Raw genomic sequence first — 19,243 nt, forward strand, 5'->3', positions numbered from 1 at the left:
ACCAATTGTTTCTAATGAAGTTAAAGACAACTAAGCACTACTAGAGCCATTGTATAGAAAAAAATAAACCAGCTTTTTGGTGAACCCAATATTATGGCATGGGGCCTCTGCCCTTGGAGTAAACTTGGATAAGGGTAATTGGGGATTATTGTTCTCCATTTTCTATGTTTGGGATAAAATTTCCATGTTATTAGTGGAGAGGCTGGATGGAGGAAAAGCGCCTTTGTTCTCTCACCCATTCTTGCCTGAAATAGAGCTTCTGCAGCTTGGAACTGAGGTTGATGTGGAGGAAGTAAGAAATGTTACCTCATAATAGCTGCTTAGCCTCCCCTAATATACTACTTAAAAATCAGCAAACTCCCTGAGGGAAAAAGCAACTTAGAATGTTGGGCCCACTCCATTGGTCTCCTATCTCTTCAGACTCTTGTACACTGAAATATGCTGTTATGGTAAATTTGTAAAATGTTCAAATGTGTGTATACACAGACACAACACACACATATATGCTTTCATAGCTCAAACATTTTATTTTAGTGGGAGGTTTGTTATAGCTGAAAAGTGAAAATATAAATTTAGAACAATTGATATGGAGCATTTTATTATTTTCTCTTTACTTTTCTATTTATTTATTAAACTATAAGGTAGTAAAATTAATTTTATTTTTAAGCTTATCAGTTTTTAAAATGTTTTATTATTTATAATACATTATTATTAATTTTGTTGTATTCAGAAAAGGTCTTGACCACTACTAATAATTTGTTGAATATTTTTGATAATTGATTTACTTCTTATTATACGATTCATTTAATCAAATATTTTATATGTAATGAGAAAGAAATTATTAACTTTAATTGTTGATTTAAAGGATTATTCTTTTTATTTGGGTTCTTCAAGTAACTTGTTTCCAGATAATTATTTTTATAGATTGTTATCATTAACTCTTAGAGTTATAAATTTCCACATATCATAAACAATTTTTTGATTTCTTTTGGGATTTGGTCATACTGAGGTTACATATTTTGATGAATACAAGTTATAGTCACGATTAATTCCTTTAAAATAATCAAATTATTATATTTGTATAACAGCTTTACTTTTGCAAGGAAGCTTTTCTGACTTTCTGACTTGGTCCCATTCCTTTCTCTTCTATGTTTCCATTAATTCATTCATTATTTTGTGCTCAAAATTTTTTTTGAGTTATTTCATTTTACTTATTTTATACTATTTTACTTATTTAGTTCTTGGCATATATCCTACAGTACAAATACTAATCTGGAACCTAATGATACAGAAGTAAATAACATAGTGTCCTTGTCTTAGGGGTATCTCACTGGAGAACACCTAACAATAGCCCTTTGTGCAGAGAGAAGAAACTGTGAGCTATGGTATGTATGTGATGTTGGAGGGATGGCTGGAGAAGACAAAAGACAGCAGAAATCAGTTTAGAAAACATGGCTAGCAGTAACATTTGCACAATTCTGAAACTCACTGATATAACCTACAGTTGATCCCTGAGGTTTGTGTCATACAGGAAAATTAAAGGGTAATTGGAAACCCACTAGGGTCTGCAGTTTGTTGACTTACACGGACTATGAATTATTTTTAGCAATCAATAGAGTCCTAAAAAACAGACTTATTTAAGAATGGCACATTTGCTACATTTCAATAGCAGCTTGCTTTGGGAGATTTTTGACCCATAGTATCTGAAACTAATGAATATATTAGTTGCAACAAGAATTTATATGAGCAGTGATTTAAAGTAATTTTTCTGTGGGCATGGGATGAGATTAGCCAAAAGAAATCCGATATTCTTGTTAATTCTTCAGCTACACTGGTAAATGTGCCATTAGGCAAAACACTCTCCATACCTAGCAGTCAAGAGAAGAAAGCACTGATTCAAAATACAAAAACCATTCCTACTCTGGCATGAATCTGTCATCAGGATGAACCAGGCTGGATCATGACAGAGGCCTTTTTGCCAGAGCCTGGATTTTCATAATGTGAGAAATGCTTTCTCTTTGTAATTACCGATACTGTTGTAGGGTGAACTGAAGACACATGGAACACTGAATTAAATAGTACAGCTCTCTATTGCAGATCATGTAAGACAGCAGCCTTGCTATTTGCATCCCATAGACTTCAAATGCAATTTTTGGATCAGCACACCCATTTCTCATTTTCACTTTTATCATTTTTCTCCTCATTTGGCCTATGAAATATCCTTTGCACAATATCATGTCATGTACATTATTTGGATGTGTTATTCAAAATCAGTACCACTACTTCATCTAAACTCTCCCTTCAGAGCACTCATTATTTTCCAGTTATGAATACTGAAATAACTACCTTATGTTTTTAGGTGTTGCTTATCTTACCCCAAGAATGACTCAATTCATAAAGTGCATAGTTGCTTGGCATTTAACCTAGAAAAGTATGTAGCTATGTATAAGTCAATTCAGGCAACCATAACAATATCATAAACTAGATGACTTAAACAATGTATGTCTATTTCTCACAGTTTTGGAAGCTAGGAAGTTCAAGATCAAGGTACTGACCGATTTGGTTTGTGGTGAGAGCTCTCTTCGTGGTTTGTAGATGGCTGCCTTCTTGCTGTGTCTTCATGTGGTGGAGAGAAAGAAATAGCAAGCGCTCTGGTCTCTCCTTGTGGGCACAAACACCATAACAAGATTTCTCCCCTCATGACCTCAGTTAAACTTATTTCCCCACCCCTGATACCATCACTTTGGCCAGTAGAGTTTTAAAATACAAATTTTAAGAGAACATACACATGCACTTAATAATGCACTAGGACAACAAAACATCATTCCTCTGCTATCCAGAAATTCAGAAGCATGTGGCCAGTTTGTGAGGGGTCGACTGATACATACACTGTGGGGGGCTGCTTCCTGTGGCAGGGCACTTTCAGTTAGTGGACCTCCGATATTTCTTTCAGAAACTTTTCATGGAATCAGAAATAAATTTAATACATACTATTCAAATTACTTCAAGTATTTATTTTAAAACGATTAATTCTGTAAAGCTCTAAGTATGTCTTATACAGGAAGCCCTTCCACTCAGGACCAATACAATTTTTCTTGATATCTCATGGTCTTTAGTTTTATATTTAACAACCTGGCCCAGTTTTTCCAATATAGCTAAACTGAAGAGTTAAAGAGTTATTTTGGATTAACTCTTTGAGGTTATGAAGCTTACCTGGCCCTGTTTTTAAAGTTTTTTGAAGACATTGAATTGGGAAAGTAAATTCCCATTCTTTCATTTCCCAGATGTTCCCACTGAAGAGAACTGTGTTGAATTCTAACCTTGCATCCTCTGATGTCTGAATAGGTTCAAATATATATACATATAATATATAATGTATTCTTTTCCAATTCAAATTGCTACTGAGAACACTGACACCTCTAGATGCTGTTTGCTTTTCTAAAATTGTCACTCAATTTTTCTAGTATTTGCAACTATAAAAAGAAAAGTGACAAGAAACCTTCCATACTGAGCTGATAACTGGGGTGAGTAAAGGAGAAGCAGTTAGAGCTTCTTCTAGATTTCCCTAAAATTAATGTAGGAATGTGTCTCATATTAAAATGTTAAGGGCTCTATTCAAGACAGTTTTAATTAGTCAAGCAGCAAAACAAAGGGAAAATGATGTCCCCTGGTGCCTTTCTAAAATTCTCTTGAAAAATAAGGAATAGTATTTTTCATTGCATCTGACTGGTATGTAGAAAAGAAATCTAGAAGTTCTCTTAACTGTACATTTATTTAAATTTCCATTTCTCTTATTTGAAAGAAAAACTATTGAACAAAATACATACTGTAAAAAATCCTGGAAAACATTCCCATTAAGAGATGACTGAATTACATATTTTTTCCTTTAAATAAAACAAAACTTCATTGCTGCATATATACTATATACTGTATATACTGTATAGTATACTATATACCGTATAGTATAATGTACACTATATACACCAAAATACATACCTTACTATAATTCAGGAAGAAACATTTCACAGACAAGATTGGTTTGCCTGTAGGGTGAGCTGAGAAACTTCACTTGGGTTTATTTAACCTAAGACTGTCTTTAAAAGCTGTATTTCAAATGCATGTAAATGGAGACATCCAAATTAAGATGGCTGTTTGAAGCCATATAATAGAATTTCTTTTCCATAATAACCAATGAATGGCTATTTTCAAAAAGACAAGAAATAAGAAGTATTGATGAGGATTTGGGGAAAAAAAGAACACCTGTTCACTATTGGTAGAAATGTAAATTGGTGTAGACACTATGGAAAACAGTATGGAAGTTTCTCAAAAAAAAATAAAAATAGAATTACCCTATGATTTTATCATATTTTCTTCCTATTCTCTCTTAATTGTCTGGATTTTACCTTCACCACTGTTATAAAGCTATTGATTCCCCTTGTTCTTAATGTCTGTAAGCAATATTCAGTTTTTTATCAGCAGCATTGGATACAGTTGACCACTCTTTCTTTTTTGATAGACATTCTTCATTTGTATTCCAAAACATCATTGTTGTTTTCATCGACTTCTTGTTTCACTAATTGTTTCTGGTCTCTCTCTTTTGTGGGTTCTTCTGTTTATCTTTTACCTTCCGATTAGCGAATGGCTCAAATCTGTGGTCCTCTTCTCTGCACTAACAATCACTTCCAATACCATGGCCTTTTGCATCATTGCCATAATATTTTACAGAATATTCTCAGAACAATTAAACTCAATGTGAGATTTAGGGGTTATCCAAAATTTTGAATGACTGCTATTTTTTTTCCATTAAGTCAAATAATTGAAAGTTGACTGTATTTTTTTGGATAGGATTTTGATAAAGAAGACATTTGGGTTATAATGAAACACACAGTTATAATGAAAGCATTTAAGAAATAAATAAAATAAAGCTCAGGGCAGAATTAAATGTCATAGAATTTGAAAATTTTCAAGTAAAACAGGTAGTCATTTGTTGAAGGATATGGGCCAGACTTTGATTACTTTATTAAGAAGCATTTATCCATCCACTCTTCCTGACATAAGCATAAATATACTTAAGAAATTGCTCTATTTTAGGAGAGGCCACAGAATAAGAGCTCTTGATACCTAGAAGAGCTAAAATTATTTTACAAAAATAAATCTTGGAAGTTTTTGTTTGACTCTTTATAATTTCAAATGTATGGAGCTGTTAAAAACATGTTCTTTTTTTTCCCCCCATGACAGTTGTTTTAAAAATTGGCTTTTTCCTTCTTGGTAGAAACAATATCAATGTTTTGTGGTGTGTCAGTTTCTATGGTAACGATACTTTTCTTAAATAACAGTTTGAACTGGCTCTTAAACATGAGCAACAGTCTGACCTACTGAAGAGGAAATTGCTGCCTGACCAGAGTTTATCTCTTAAGCCCACACTCACCCTTCTTTATGCCCCCACCTCCATGTGCTTAATTGAAATCTATTCACAAATACCCAATTCTCTTGGCTAGCAGTACAATAAGAAGTATGGTAATAAGGGATTACCAGTTAAATATGAAGAAATGGGTAAGTTTTCCAGTTTACCTCTAGTGGTAGAACAAATAGGGAGAGTTTCTTTCTTTCTTTCTTTCTTTTGGTATATTTAAGATTCATCTTTTTTTTCCCCCATCATTTATACTTATTGAGCATGTACAGTATACGAGGCACAACAGAACATACAAGAAAACATTGTCCCTGCTCTTGAGGAGCATACATTCTAAACAAAAAAGAAAAATACACCTCTTTTAAAATGGTATTTTTGTTGGGTGTTTTTGCAAGGTACTGAGGAAATATAGTCTGTAGGGTGAGTTTTGGGTATAACTTAGCCCCATTATTTAAAGAAAAGAGGAAGAAGGAGGATTTTAAAGCAGCCAATGACAGACCTTTCAGGATAGGTAGAGTTTTAGAGGGAGGTAACACAACCTCATCAACTAAGGAGACTTACTGCAGTAAATAGGGTGAGGGAAACAGTTTGTGGGATGCAAGCAAAGGAAGCAGAGTATCCTTAGGCATTGAGTGGAGCCAGAAAGGTCATGCAGCCTTTTTTCCCAAGTACATGGCCACCAGGTAGGAATGGATGGTGAAAGGACAGAATGCTAAAAAAGGTAATCCTGAGTCCCTGGCAAACAGGAAGGCAGGCTGTAAGACTGTCAAGAAATTCTTAAAAACAAGTGATTTGGAAGCACAGAACTTACAGTTAATGCTACCCAATGTCATGATGGGCCAAGAACATTTGACTTCCAAAGTTAGAAAATGCCATATACTAAAATTTTAAATGGAATACATTACCTTTTTTCTAATCAATCCCACCTCTAAAAAAAAAAATTACCTTTTTTTCCCAGGGGTTTGGGGGCGAAGGGAAGAGCATGGGATGTGGTTGGGGACAGTAGTTCTATTAGTAGTAGTTTGTTGTTATAATAAACTTTGTATTTAAACTTGGTAAAGCCCTTAGCTGCCAAGAGGGAATAAGGAAATAAATTTCCAAAAGTTGAATTTGCAAAAGGAATAAAATTTCCTTTATTGAAGTTTCAGAACCAAAAGACTAATTTACATGAAAAGCTGTAGAGAAGTAGTTGAAAAGTCCATTCATAAAACTTTTATTCTACTTAACATGAACTTAATACATGTGTTCTTAACAATTATGCTTAGATTGTTCATGAAAATTTCATAAGACATTAACAAAGCAAGCCATCATCTAAAGTTATTTCCCTGTTAACTATTTTTACAGCACATGCATGTTAGGCAAGTATCAAACACACACACACACACACACACACACACACACACACAAGCAGGAAAAAAACCCCTAAAAAAGTTAAATACATGGGTTTTTGTTTGTTTGTTTTACTGCTGTGCTTGATATACATAAAGTAATGAATATCAAGCAATTCATTTACTGCATCTTTACTTGTACATTTGTTCTTCGGTTGCCTAAAACATTTAAATACGAATGAGTGTAGCAAAAAATAATGAAAGCAAACAGCAGGTAACTTTACAAAGAATGGAATGTGAACCATTTCTGCTCTTGTCCAGAGTAAGTTGGGTTATAACTAAAGGAACACTTCTGCAGCTGTAGTTAAAGGTGTGCACATCGAGACTGAGTATTCCACAGATACACATGGTTCAACATGTTATCCGTGGGACATCCATTTCTACTACAGCCCCCTAAGTGCTCCAAAACTTTAACTACCTACAACAACTATACTTATGACTGGAACCAATTGTCTCTTTTATTCCCCACCAGGACAAACCAATATGTAGGCAGTTTTCTTTGCTTAGACATAGAAGCAATTTTAGCACTGGGCCTTGTGAAGCCACAATGTACCAAAAGTACTATGCCAAACATTTATAACTTGCATAAAAATTCCACATCCCCATATTGGCCACCTCAAAATGAAAACATAACTCCCTAAATATTAACTGGATCTACTCCCCTAATATTAAACATAAAAACCACATGGGAAATAAGAAATTATAATAGAAGTAACATAAACCTGTAATAAATCATAAACAAAAAACTATTTGTGGGAGCATGGATGACAAATGGTCTACTGCATAAAGTTTAAAATGAGGCAGACAAAAGTTTGAAGGTTGGTTTATTTTCTCTTCCTTCTCTTGCTTCAGCTTCATCTTCATCTCCTTGGGTATCCGATGTCGACAATGTCAAGTTGTCTCTCAGTCATTGCATTATTAGCGTGCTGTCTTTGTATGACTCTTCACTTAATGTATCAAGTTCAGCAATGGTTTCATCAAAAGCTGTCTTTGCAAGAGAGCAGGCTTTCTCTGGGGAGTTCAGAATCCCATAATAAAACACAGAAAAGTTAAGGGCCAGACACGACCTGATAGGCTGTGTTGGTTGCATTTCCTTTTTGCTGATTTCGAAAGCTCCTAGGTATGCTTGTTGTGACTGATCCACAATCCCTTTCTTGTCATCCCCAGCAGCAACCTCAGCCAAGTAACGGTAGTCTCATTTCATATTCAAATAGGAGACTTTGCTCTCTGCTTGTGAAGCATTGGGGATTGAGAACTTTTCCAAGAGAAACAGTACATCATTGCAGATATCTCTTAGCTTGGTCTCAATCATCTCTCTGTATTCTCCAGCCATCTGCTGTTTTTTTCTCAGCACCTTCCGTCTTTTGCTCAATACTCAGACGACCTTCCAAGATGACCCATGGGCTCCTGTAACATTTTTATAAGCAACTGAGAGGAGATTCCTCTTTTCATTGGATAATTCAGCTCCTTGCTCAGTTACAGACTTCATGCAGGCTGCCATGTCATCATATTCCTCAGCCTGCTTGGCCTTCTGCCCCAGCTCATTTTTATCCACGATTGGATGTTCTGTGTCCAGAGTGGGCGGCGGTGGAACGGCGGGGGCTCAATAGTCTTTGGGCAGCAGCGGCAGCGGCAGCAGCAGCAGCGGCAGGATCATCGAGGCTGAGACTCTGTCCGTTGATCTTACTGCTCACCAACATTCGTCCTTTGTATTCAAGTCTTTGATTCATCTGGATTTTTTTTTTAAATTGTCGTTCAACTGCAGTTGTTCCCATTTCCCCCCTACCACTCTCCCCTGCCCCATCCATCCCGACTTTCCACCCTCAGTCCTACCCCGCCCCATTGTCTTTGTCCATGGGTCCTTTATACAGGTTTCTTGACGACCTTTCCTCTTCCGGGGAAGATTTTATTTCTCATAAACCTATTAACTCTCTTGACTTAATGTATCAGCTCCAACTCCACTTTCTCCCCAGAACTCTGTTTCAAAATAGTTGAGCACTCCTCTACTTCAATTTCTGTAATGCCTATTTGAGGGTCAAAATTGGCTTTGGTTCATTTTAATTTCTTTGTTATTAAAATGAAACTGAGACCATCAAACCTCTAAATATGGAGAAACATAAAGTATCCCTTGGCCAAAATCATAAGATAATAATAGAGAAATATGTCAACTCTTGTCTATCATTCTTTTTATAGCTGCTTGTAAAATAAATCACGAAGTATTTAATTATATTGTATCTTAAAATCATAGTCTTTAAAAAATAAACTTTGATTTATTTAATTAAGATGCATAGATTTGTCAGTGTTATGATAGATTGTATTTGAAAACTTGTATCAAAGGAAGACAATGGAATCTAAATGGAACATAGCTCATTAATATATGAGCTTGGATTTGAATACCCTTTTTTCCTTCAAAACATAAACTGCATAACATAAATCTGAAATTAAATTAATAATAAGGGTTATGTATTATTTTTATAATGGGTTATACTATATTTGACATTGATATTATAGTCTCAAATATAATATTGTTACAGTTTAATTATATTACATAAAACATCCTTAATATATGTTCATATAGATCTTAAAAATAATTTTATCTCCATGTATTCTAATATATATTGAAAATCAGTATTATATGATCTACCCAAACCTTTATGATATATATATATATATGCATATAAATATACTATGCACTTTATACAATATACCCAAAATCTGGGGACATAAATTTGGAATAATGGTAATTGTGATTAATGTTTTCAAGGATAAAACTATGTATATTTTATTGAGAAAATTTTTCATGGCATTCTTCTATTTCTAAAACTTACCAGAGACTACAAACTAACACAAATACTAGACTAGCAAGCAGCCTAAAGGTCTGATGCAATTGAGTGTTTCTTGCACAAAGAGAGGCTCTGCATGTTCTTTCAGATCAGTCATCGAGGTGCAATGAAACTTACACCACCTCTTGCCACTTTTGCTAAAGGCCCCCTGAGACACACAGCCTTCCAAGGCTGTGAAGGCTTCATTGACTCTAAGGTATACAGGATAGTACTTTTCCCTCAAACAACATTAAATTTCAAAGAACAGCTTAGAACAGAAGAGCCCTTTCTAGAACATAATGCAAAATCTATTGTCTTAGTTTGGATCCTCTACATAAACAGAACTAATGAGAGGAGAGAAGAAGAGAGGAGAGGAGAGGAGAGCAGAGGAGGGGAGAGGGAAAGAGAGAGAGAGAGAGAGAGAGAGAGATTGAGATTGACAAATATCATAAGGCATTGGCTCATGGGATAATGGCAGTTCTCAAGTCTCAAGATCTTCATAGTGAATTGGCAACCTGGAGACCCTGAGGAGCCAATGCTGTTGTTCCAGTCTGAAGGCCATCAGGCAGGAAGAAGCCTCTCCTTGTTAGGGAGGTCAGGCTTTTTGTTCTATTCAGACCTTAACTGATTGGATGGGGCCCACCCACGTTTGAAAAGGCAATCTGCTTTAGTTAGTCTAAGAATTCAAATGTTAATCTTACTCTAAATGCCCTTACAAAAATACCCAAAATAATTTTGACCGAATATCTGCAGGCACCATGACCTAGTCAAGTTGACACATAGATTAATCATCAGATCTACTTCTACCTAGAAATTAAATATTGCCATTACCTTAACCTCTGGAGCTTGTTTTATTACATGAAAATAAAGAAGTTTAGTAAGATTATTTTCAGGTCCTTATTAGTTTAAAAAATGGTATTCTGATGCAAGAACAGCTATTTTGACAATATTCATTTGATATATCATGGAATCAAATAAATAAGGTAATCAATACCATTTGGTCTACCACAAACACATCAATTATGTCATAAATAGAGATGCCAGTTCTTCTATAGCTGTTTAATTTTATTTTAATTTATGCAACCTAAAGAATAATTTAAAGAAATTTTCACTGATAGGACCAGGGATACCTTTGGGATATAGAAAAAACTTCGATAAGAATAAGATAATGTCTTTGTATTCAAATGAACCCATATAGTATTTGAATTTTACTTATCTCCCTCCTCAATCTTGCACAGAATCTTATTATCAGTGGAGGTCCTAGTAATTGACATGCTTATAAAAATCAAGGCACAGAAAAACTTGCAAATAAGAGATATATATGTAGTGATAATAACCACAGAAACAAACTGAAAAGGTCCTTAAGGTAGTATGAACGATAATGGACACCATGCACTCAATTCACATTTGAATCAATAATGTATGTCTATAAATGTATATATTAGACTAAGAAAATGATGGCAAAAGTCTCTGGAGATATTTTGATAATTACATGTTCAAACACTATTTGCTCATCATAAACTTAGGAATCATTTAAAGCAGTGTTCAATTCTTTGTTTTGTATGACTTGTCAGTAAATTTTTCTGAGTATGTCTCAAATATATATTTATTTATTTACAGATATTACATAATAGAATAATCATAATATATTTAAAACAAAATCAAAATAGATTATAGGTGTAAATTTAGCTTTCTCTTTTTACCTCCAATGGAACATCTTTCAGAAACATATGAATGATACATACATTAAAAATCTACATTTATATAACTTCATACATTTGAATAAGATTTTTTTGGAAAAATTAACTGAGAAGATAGAGATGGGACAGCAGCCATGTGGAAATACTCGTTTTCACGAAGAATTGATCATACTGAAATTTTGATGAGAAGTACTCAGTAAAGAGAAAGCAGTTAAAAGGAAGAGGTCATCATGAGTGTGAAGTCTTAAAAATGTTTTACATAGTATAATAAGGGGCACGCGCAAGGCTACAAGTAGAAGAAATGAGTTATTGATCCAATCCAGCAGTTTACTAAGTATGCTACAGCCTCACCCCATATTTCTCTTTAGGATAAGCATGCCCACCTGAGATAAAGTGATAAAGTGTGAGAACCCCCAAATGACCCAAAGAGCTTTTTTTATAAAAAAGTTAATTAGACTGTATCCCAAGGATTCCCAAGGAAAGAAGCAACCAGAAGCTAAACATAAGGACCACTGTGTTATTTTTATAATCATTCTTTTTGAACTTAAAAAAATTCTTTAAATCAGTCCGTTAGATTTAGAAGAGAACACTTGATGAGCTGCCAACCGTTTAATGCACATGAATAAATGCATGTACATATGTTAAATCTATAACGCTTTATAAAAATGCTAGCTCTCTAATAGTGCAGGAGGAACAAATGGGTTGCTACTTGGCCTTCATTTGCTTTTGTCATTGGGAAAAAGTGTTTGAGCATCTGTGCATGAATTTTAGGGGACTGTGAGTATGTGACAGGACATATCTCTTTTATGGTCACAAAACTTCTATTTGTTAATTGCTAGGCAGGCTGATTTGGTACTGGGTAGGACAAAATGCCACAGGTTCAGAATTATAAACACTTCAGTAGGAATCCTCTCCACTGTTCTCCCACAGCCTTACAAATTGGTATTCGCTCCTCCTTAGAAGGCAGTTACCAGAGATCTATAGAATGGTGAACCCATAAGGTATAGTTCAACTCTTTCATGTACTAATGAAGAATTAAGTCATGAGAAGTAAAGCGCATTTGTGAAAAGATCACACATTAGGTGACTGACTGAACTGAGAATGAAATGTAAACTCCTGGTTTCAGATTCAGTTTGTTCAATAACCTTCCTTACGTTTTATTAAGGAATATTCCTTTTCACCGATGAGGAGATACACCTGACCAGAAAGCACATTGTGAATCTTGAAGAATGATTTTCACATTTTCATTGTATATAAAGCACCTGGTGGGCTTTGAGATTCTGCACTACTTCTAGGTTATTCCAACATTGCTTGTTGTGAACAAAGTTTTGAGTACCAAAAGTTAGGATAAAATTGTCAATTCCTTTGTTCACACTTACTCATAATAGAACACTTTTTTTAGTGCATATAGAAATGTGCATGTTGATAAGGAAATATAAATAATATTTCAAGATAAGTAAGCTTAAAGAGAGAAACTGCTGCTTTTTAAAAATTATTTTTATCTTCACCCAAGGACATTTTTTTTTCATTGTTCTTAGAGAGAAAAGGAAAGGGAGAAACATCAATGTGAGAGAGAAGCATTGAAAAGTTCCCCCCTCCCCCTGCCTTACATGTCCAGACAGGGGGCTTATGCCCAGACCAGGGGTCACATGTACCGATGCCCAGATGGGTGATCAAACCTGTGACCCAGGTATGTGTCCTGACCAGGGATTAAACCGCAACATTTCCACCACAGGCCAAGACTCCAACCAGTTAAGCCACACATCCCAGGCCTAAACCGTCTACATTTTAAAGATTTTTTTTTTTTTACTTTTACACCTCAAAATAAAGTACTGTCATTTAATTATGGAGTAGGAATAATCATTCTGAAACCTATCATGGCTGCTTTACAAAATGTCACATTAAGTACTAATATATACTTGAAGGAACTCAGAAGCTTTTTGTTCATTTTACTTTATTTGGCAGCTTAAATATGCTAAATGATGAAAAATACCAACAGTCAATAACTCTTGAGGACTGATTTGCTGCCTTAGACTTCAGCTATTAAAGTTTCTGTATATATGAGGTTAGAAAGAATTCAACCCATAAAAGAGGCTAAAAATGACTTTTATGTTACCTGACCCAGATCCAAAGGCAAGGGACAGTTGGCAAAGAAACCAATTTGACTTTAAAATAAGAAAACTGACTCCTAATGATTCTTGTGATCTGGAATAGCTCAAGAATAGCAGATCGTGAGCAACCCTTAATTAACACCCTCTAATTCACCACATCCTCTTTTTCTTTTTTTGTTCTTTCAACCTCAACTTTTCTCATGAAGCGATGAAAGACTCTGATAGGCTCCTTCTCGCTGTGAATTTTTAAGGTCTGCATATACACTCCCTCCCTAGGAGAGCTGCATCTGGCCACAAGACAGAATTTCCTGGGAAGATCTTACAAATAGCTAATGCTTACACCTTCCCCCAGATCTATACAATCAGAATTTCTAAGGTCAGGCCTAGGCACTGGCATTTTCAAAAACTCCCTAGATGATGCTAATGTTCAGTTAAAGCATGTAATCACTGTTAAAAGAAAGCAAGTAGAAGAGACACTGGTTAGCAGTTTAATGGAAATTGGGTTTCAACAATGTGTGCTGAAGGCCAGCCAGGGGCCATCGTTGCTCTGAGACTGACTAGGAAGCACTGTCAGTAGTAGTGGTGTTGGCGGTGTATAAAGGGATGGAGTAGCAGTATATATTGGTATTTATCACCATTGGCTCAAGATGGAACATCACAGTATAAAAGATATTTTGTAGAAGAAAGCCTTCTCAACTGATGTCTCTGTATAGCATAGAGGCTAACTGCAAAGGGAAGGGAGAGAGGTAAACGCTGAGGTGTCTAATCTATGACCTGCACTCTCTCCTCTTGCTAACACTTAATCTGCCACACCCCGCAGCAAAAAATAAATAAGTAAATAAATAATAATAATAGTCTGGTTTTCCTGTCTCTGTCCTTTCTCTTCCCCAGTACCTTCTCAGAACTAATTACAACTAGATGGAACAGGTAGATAACAAAGTAATAAGAAGCAGCATAATCAGCAACATCACCTTCGATGTTTTCCTGACATAAAAACAGCACCCAGGCTGGTACACTGGGCTTCCATTTGGGCACCAGATCTTTCATCTAGTTCTAAGAGCTTGAAATCATCCTTGGTCCTCACACCAAAGATTTCACTCCCATAACATACATAGTTCTCAACCATCTCAAAGCCTAAAGCTATACATTGTCCATCCGATCTACGATGGCAGTGGAAGCAGACCCCTCTGACCTCTGTCCCACTAACAAGGAGGATGCTTCATAGTTCCAGGTCTCAGGCTCTTTTTTTCTGTCTACTTTACTCAAAGCAACTGCCCTTTCCCAGCTGCTAACCAAGACATAATCTGAGCACAAATTTGTGTAATCTCATTCAAAAATTTCAAATGGGACTTCTCTGGAATTTCTTACTCTCCTGCCACTAACCCTGAGTAACTGCTGCTGAAAAATGGCACATATGGCGCTCTGTGTGTGTGTGCAATAGCGTCATTCTTCATGAGATTGCTCAAAAGTGATGGCCAGCTGATCTCTAGGAAACACACCCAGGCTCTGAAAAGTAGGCAAATGGCTATTTTAGTTATTCTCCACTTATGCCCCTGAAGCCCATATTATGAAAATGAAATATTAAAACATATACATGAACACAAGCACTGAAACAACACAACACAGATAATTCAATGTTTACCTTTCACACAGTTGTATTAGATAATCCTTAAAAACTGAAGACTTTGGTCACTGTTACTCTTTCTTCTTCCAAAATCACAACCCAAAAGAATTTTACTTATTTATCAGTTATTTGGATATGTTTTCCCTTAGTGTCATGTTTGGATCCTCACCTGTCTAGAATTATACTGGTGGTACTTTAAGAGACTGTTACACTTTTTACTTTACTTTTACTTTTTCTCCAATAGGTAAGTATTATTCTGTTTGGTTTGGTTTTGTTTTTATATTGTTGCAATAAATTTGATTTCTGCAATCTTTCATTTTAATATGCAATTAGATTTTTGCATTAAGAATATCAAATATTAGGCCAATCTATTATTTCTCTAATTTAAAAGCAAGTCTATCTATTTTTAATTCAGGAATGACTAATGACAAATTTTGAAATAATAGTTTTTGTTTCTTTAAAAAGATATTTCTTCTTATAGAAAAATCATATTCCCAGCATATACATATATGAACCATTTCCTGAAATAAAAACTAAGTTTTCTGAATTTTTTGAATGTCCCTTGGTCAAGTTGGGTTTTTTGTTTGTTTTTTTTTTTCTGCTAGAGACACTCACAAATGATTTTCAGACCTTCGTTAGTGCTTCGTACACATGTTTAGTTAAGAAGTACTTCCCATACAGACTACCATATAGACTATTTTGCAGCTGAAAATTAGTCATCTCAGCAGGAGCACACACTTTATCAATAGCACAAATTATTGACAGTTCAAACAGGCCATCAGAGAGTTTAATCAAATAATCAAAAAAAGCTTGGTGATATAACTGAAAATATATTGCTATTCAGATGAGATAACAGTGATATACTAAATAGCCAAATTGTATTACAATTCTTGCTTTAGTATCAAGAATTTGTAAGTGAAAAGGAATAAAATATATGCTCAATGGTTTGAAAAAATGCTTTTCTTCAAATAGCTATTTATTAATTATATATAGAAAGCAGAAGATAATTCTGAATTATGTATATAAGCTTATGTAATATACTGTATAATTATAGTCCATGATTTTTCTTAATTATTCTTTGTTTAGATAAAAGAAGAACATAGTGAAAACATCTCCAGAAAATTAAAAATGTTATAGATAGTAGTGAAGTGACTATGGTAAATGCTTAAATATTCTTGCTTAGAATATTCAGGCAATTAGACTGCTATGAAGCATTTAGGAGATTAAACAGTATGCAAAATGTTACTCTCAGACTTTGAATGATCTTTTATGATAGCTGTATTCTCTAAAGCTGTACTCAATAATTTTAAGGCCTCCGGTAGAAACATCTGCACCATCGTGAATTAAGAATGAGAGAAATCCAGAAAGCTCCTTGTATAGGAAACTTTTAAAGGCACTTACATAGAGACAACTTCATAAATTTTGCTCATCTCTTGGATTATGGCTTTAATAATTTCTAGATGCTTGATCTCTGTCCTTGAACAATTACAAAATTATATACACATTTAAGTATTCATTTATTTAGGCTCAGCTGGGACAAACTAATATATTTTTTTCTGCCATTACATTTACTTAAACTACCTTGATTTCCTTTTATTAGTTGTTTCTAGCCACAAATTTCACCTTACATTAGGTTATACTTGCTCTAAGTTCGAAATATATTGCATTTTACATTTTTTTTACTTACTCAGTTCCTTGAAAACTCTCCATGCAATAATAAAAGCTTTTTGTAGATTTGATTTCATATATATCTCATAAAATCAATATTATAAGTGGTCTTAAATTTTAGTTCAGTAGAGAAAAAGTAGCTTGAGAAATAAGATGGATTTAAAAATAAATATAATAATAATTTGTGGTATTTTCATTATTACATTTATTGGTGGGTTACCAGGTGATAACTGAATTATTTTGAATGCTATGTTTAATTCTCATAATAATAAGTACTAATTTTTTAATATTTTATTGATGAATGAAATACATTATTTCTCTATATACAGTATAAATACGTATGTACAATATTTTGTGTATTATGTGTACACACACACACACACACACACACAAACACACACACACACGAGGTCTGTCCAGAAATCTAACCATTGTCATATGATGAGAATGGTTTGCATGACATTTATGTAATCTGGAAGCCAAGGAGAAGGGAGTGGAATGAGCATGTGTGAACAATGACGCCTTCACTGTATTAGTCAGTGGGGACAGTAGATGCCATTGAGTGAGAATGTGTACTGTGTGGCCATCACATTCAAAATGACTGAGAGACTAGGCCAATGAATCTGCATCAAATTTTGCATTAAGCTTATACATTCCTCTACAGAAACTATTCATATGATTTAGAAAGGCCACAGCTATGAGCAACTGGTGATTGGCAGCTTCATCGCAACAATGCACTCACTCATGCATCACATCTTGTGTAAAGTTTTTGGTGAAACATCACATCTCCTGGGGTGACTCAGCCTCCTACAGTCCAGATTTGGCGCCCTGCAACCTCTGGCTCTTCCCAAAACTAAAATTGCCTTTGAAAGGAAAGAGATTTCAGACTGTTGATGAGATTCAGGAAAATACGACGAGACAGCTAAAGGTGACTGGGAGAACTGTGTGAGGTCCCAAGGTGCCTACTTTGAAGAGGACTGAAGCATCATTGTCCTATGTACAATGTTTCTTGTATCTTGTAACTTCTTCAATAAATGTCTCTATTTTTCAAATTATATGACTGGATACTTTCTGGACAGACTGTATTAGAATATATATATATACATTCTAATGTACCCTATCAACTGCATTTTTTCCCAGATATAGCTAAGACTAACAGAACTAAAAATATAAATTCTTATTTAAAACTGGAAATGTTAATATTATTCTCTCAGTAAGTGTTGGGAAAGTAGAGGGACTATGAACCATTCATTAAGTTAGACTATATATGCAATCATAAAAGAAATCTCCATATATTTGAAATTAAGGAAATGCTTATTTTTATGCTTATTTTTAAAAATATCAATAGAATTAATGAATCTCTAGTTAGGCTGATCAAGAGCAAAGACACAAATTACGAATATAAGAAATCAAAGTGAGAATATCATTACAAAACCTAGAGACATTTGTATAGTACTGAGGAAATATTATGAAGAAATATGAGCCTATTAATTTACAACAAATGCAATAGCCACATTCTTTGAAATAACGCAAACACATCATGAACAAATAGATAATAGGAATAGTCATATGTGTATGAAAAAAATTATAATTGAAAGCCTCCTTACAAAGGAAATTACACCAGATGTTTTTGCTGTCAAGTTCTATCAAATATTTAAGAGAAAAAATTACCAATCATATTTAAACTTTTCCAAAAAATAGAGGGAGAGGCTACACTTAATTGATGAGAGCAGTGGCCTCATCACACCAGGCCAGGTATCACTAAAGATAATAACACTGCGGTCCCATGTTCTTCGTGAACAAAGATGCATATTTCCTTGAGTAAATATGAGGAAATAAAATTCAGTCATATACATAAAAGAATGATACATCATGACTAAGTGGAGATTATCTTCGAAATGCATAGCTTGGTTTATCATTTTAAAATAAATTACTATAATCTTCATACTAACAAAATAATGGAAAAAGTTATCTCAACATTGCAAAAATTATTTGACAAAATTTGACATTCATTTTTGATATCAATCTACATAAAATTAAATAGATGGGACCTCTCTAACTCTGATTGGAGGCATCTACAATAAAACAAAATATATATTTTAAGTCAGACATAAGGCTAGGATGTTTACTGTCATGTTTTTTATTTAATAAGTAATTTCATGTTTTTATTTTATTTAGTAAGTATTAGCCAGAATGATAAGGTGGAAAAATGAAAATAAAATTAAGCACATTGGATAAAAGAAGGAAAAATTATTTACAGACAAATTAATTATGTAGATAGAACATTCTGTTTTCTACACACACACACAAAGATGGTACTCCTAATATTTGACAAGCTTATAAGATTAATATACAGGGTGGGGCAAAAGTAGGTTTACATTTATGAGCATGTGAAACATCGAGTTTACTCCTGTATTTTTACTTTTTAATTATTGTATCATTTTCCATACAAACAACTGTAAACTTACTTTTGCCCCAACCTTTACAAAAATAAATTATATTTCTATACAAATAAAATTG

At 34.2% G+C, this 19,243-nt stretch overlaps 2 pseudogenes; both read right to left on the bottom strand.

Moving 5' to 3' along the window:
- The window catches only part of LOC129084817 (glyceraldehyde-3-phosphate dehydrogenase-like), an 86,616-nt pseudogene extending 81,909 nt beyond the window's left edge, over positions 1 to 4,707 (bottom strand).
- Positions 4,708 to 7,588: 2,881 nt separating this feature from the next.
- Positions 7,589 to 8,606, bottom strand: LOC129084822 (14-3-3 protein zeta/delta-like; annotated as a pseudogene).
- Between the last annotated feature and the right edge of the window lie 10,637 nt (positions 8,607 to 19,243).

The sequence above is a fragment of the Pteronotus mesoamericanus genome, unplaced genomic scaffold (assembly GCF_021234165.1).
Source record: "Pteronotus mesoamericanus isolate MK-2021 breed Mesoamerican mustached bat unplaced genomic scaffold, CSHL_Meso_final contig_130, whole genome shotgun sequence".
Lineage (NCBI taxonomy): Eukaryota > Metazoa > Chordata > Mammalia > Chiroptera > Mormoopidae > Pteronotus > Pteronotus mesoamericanus.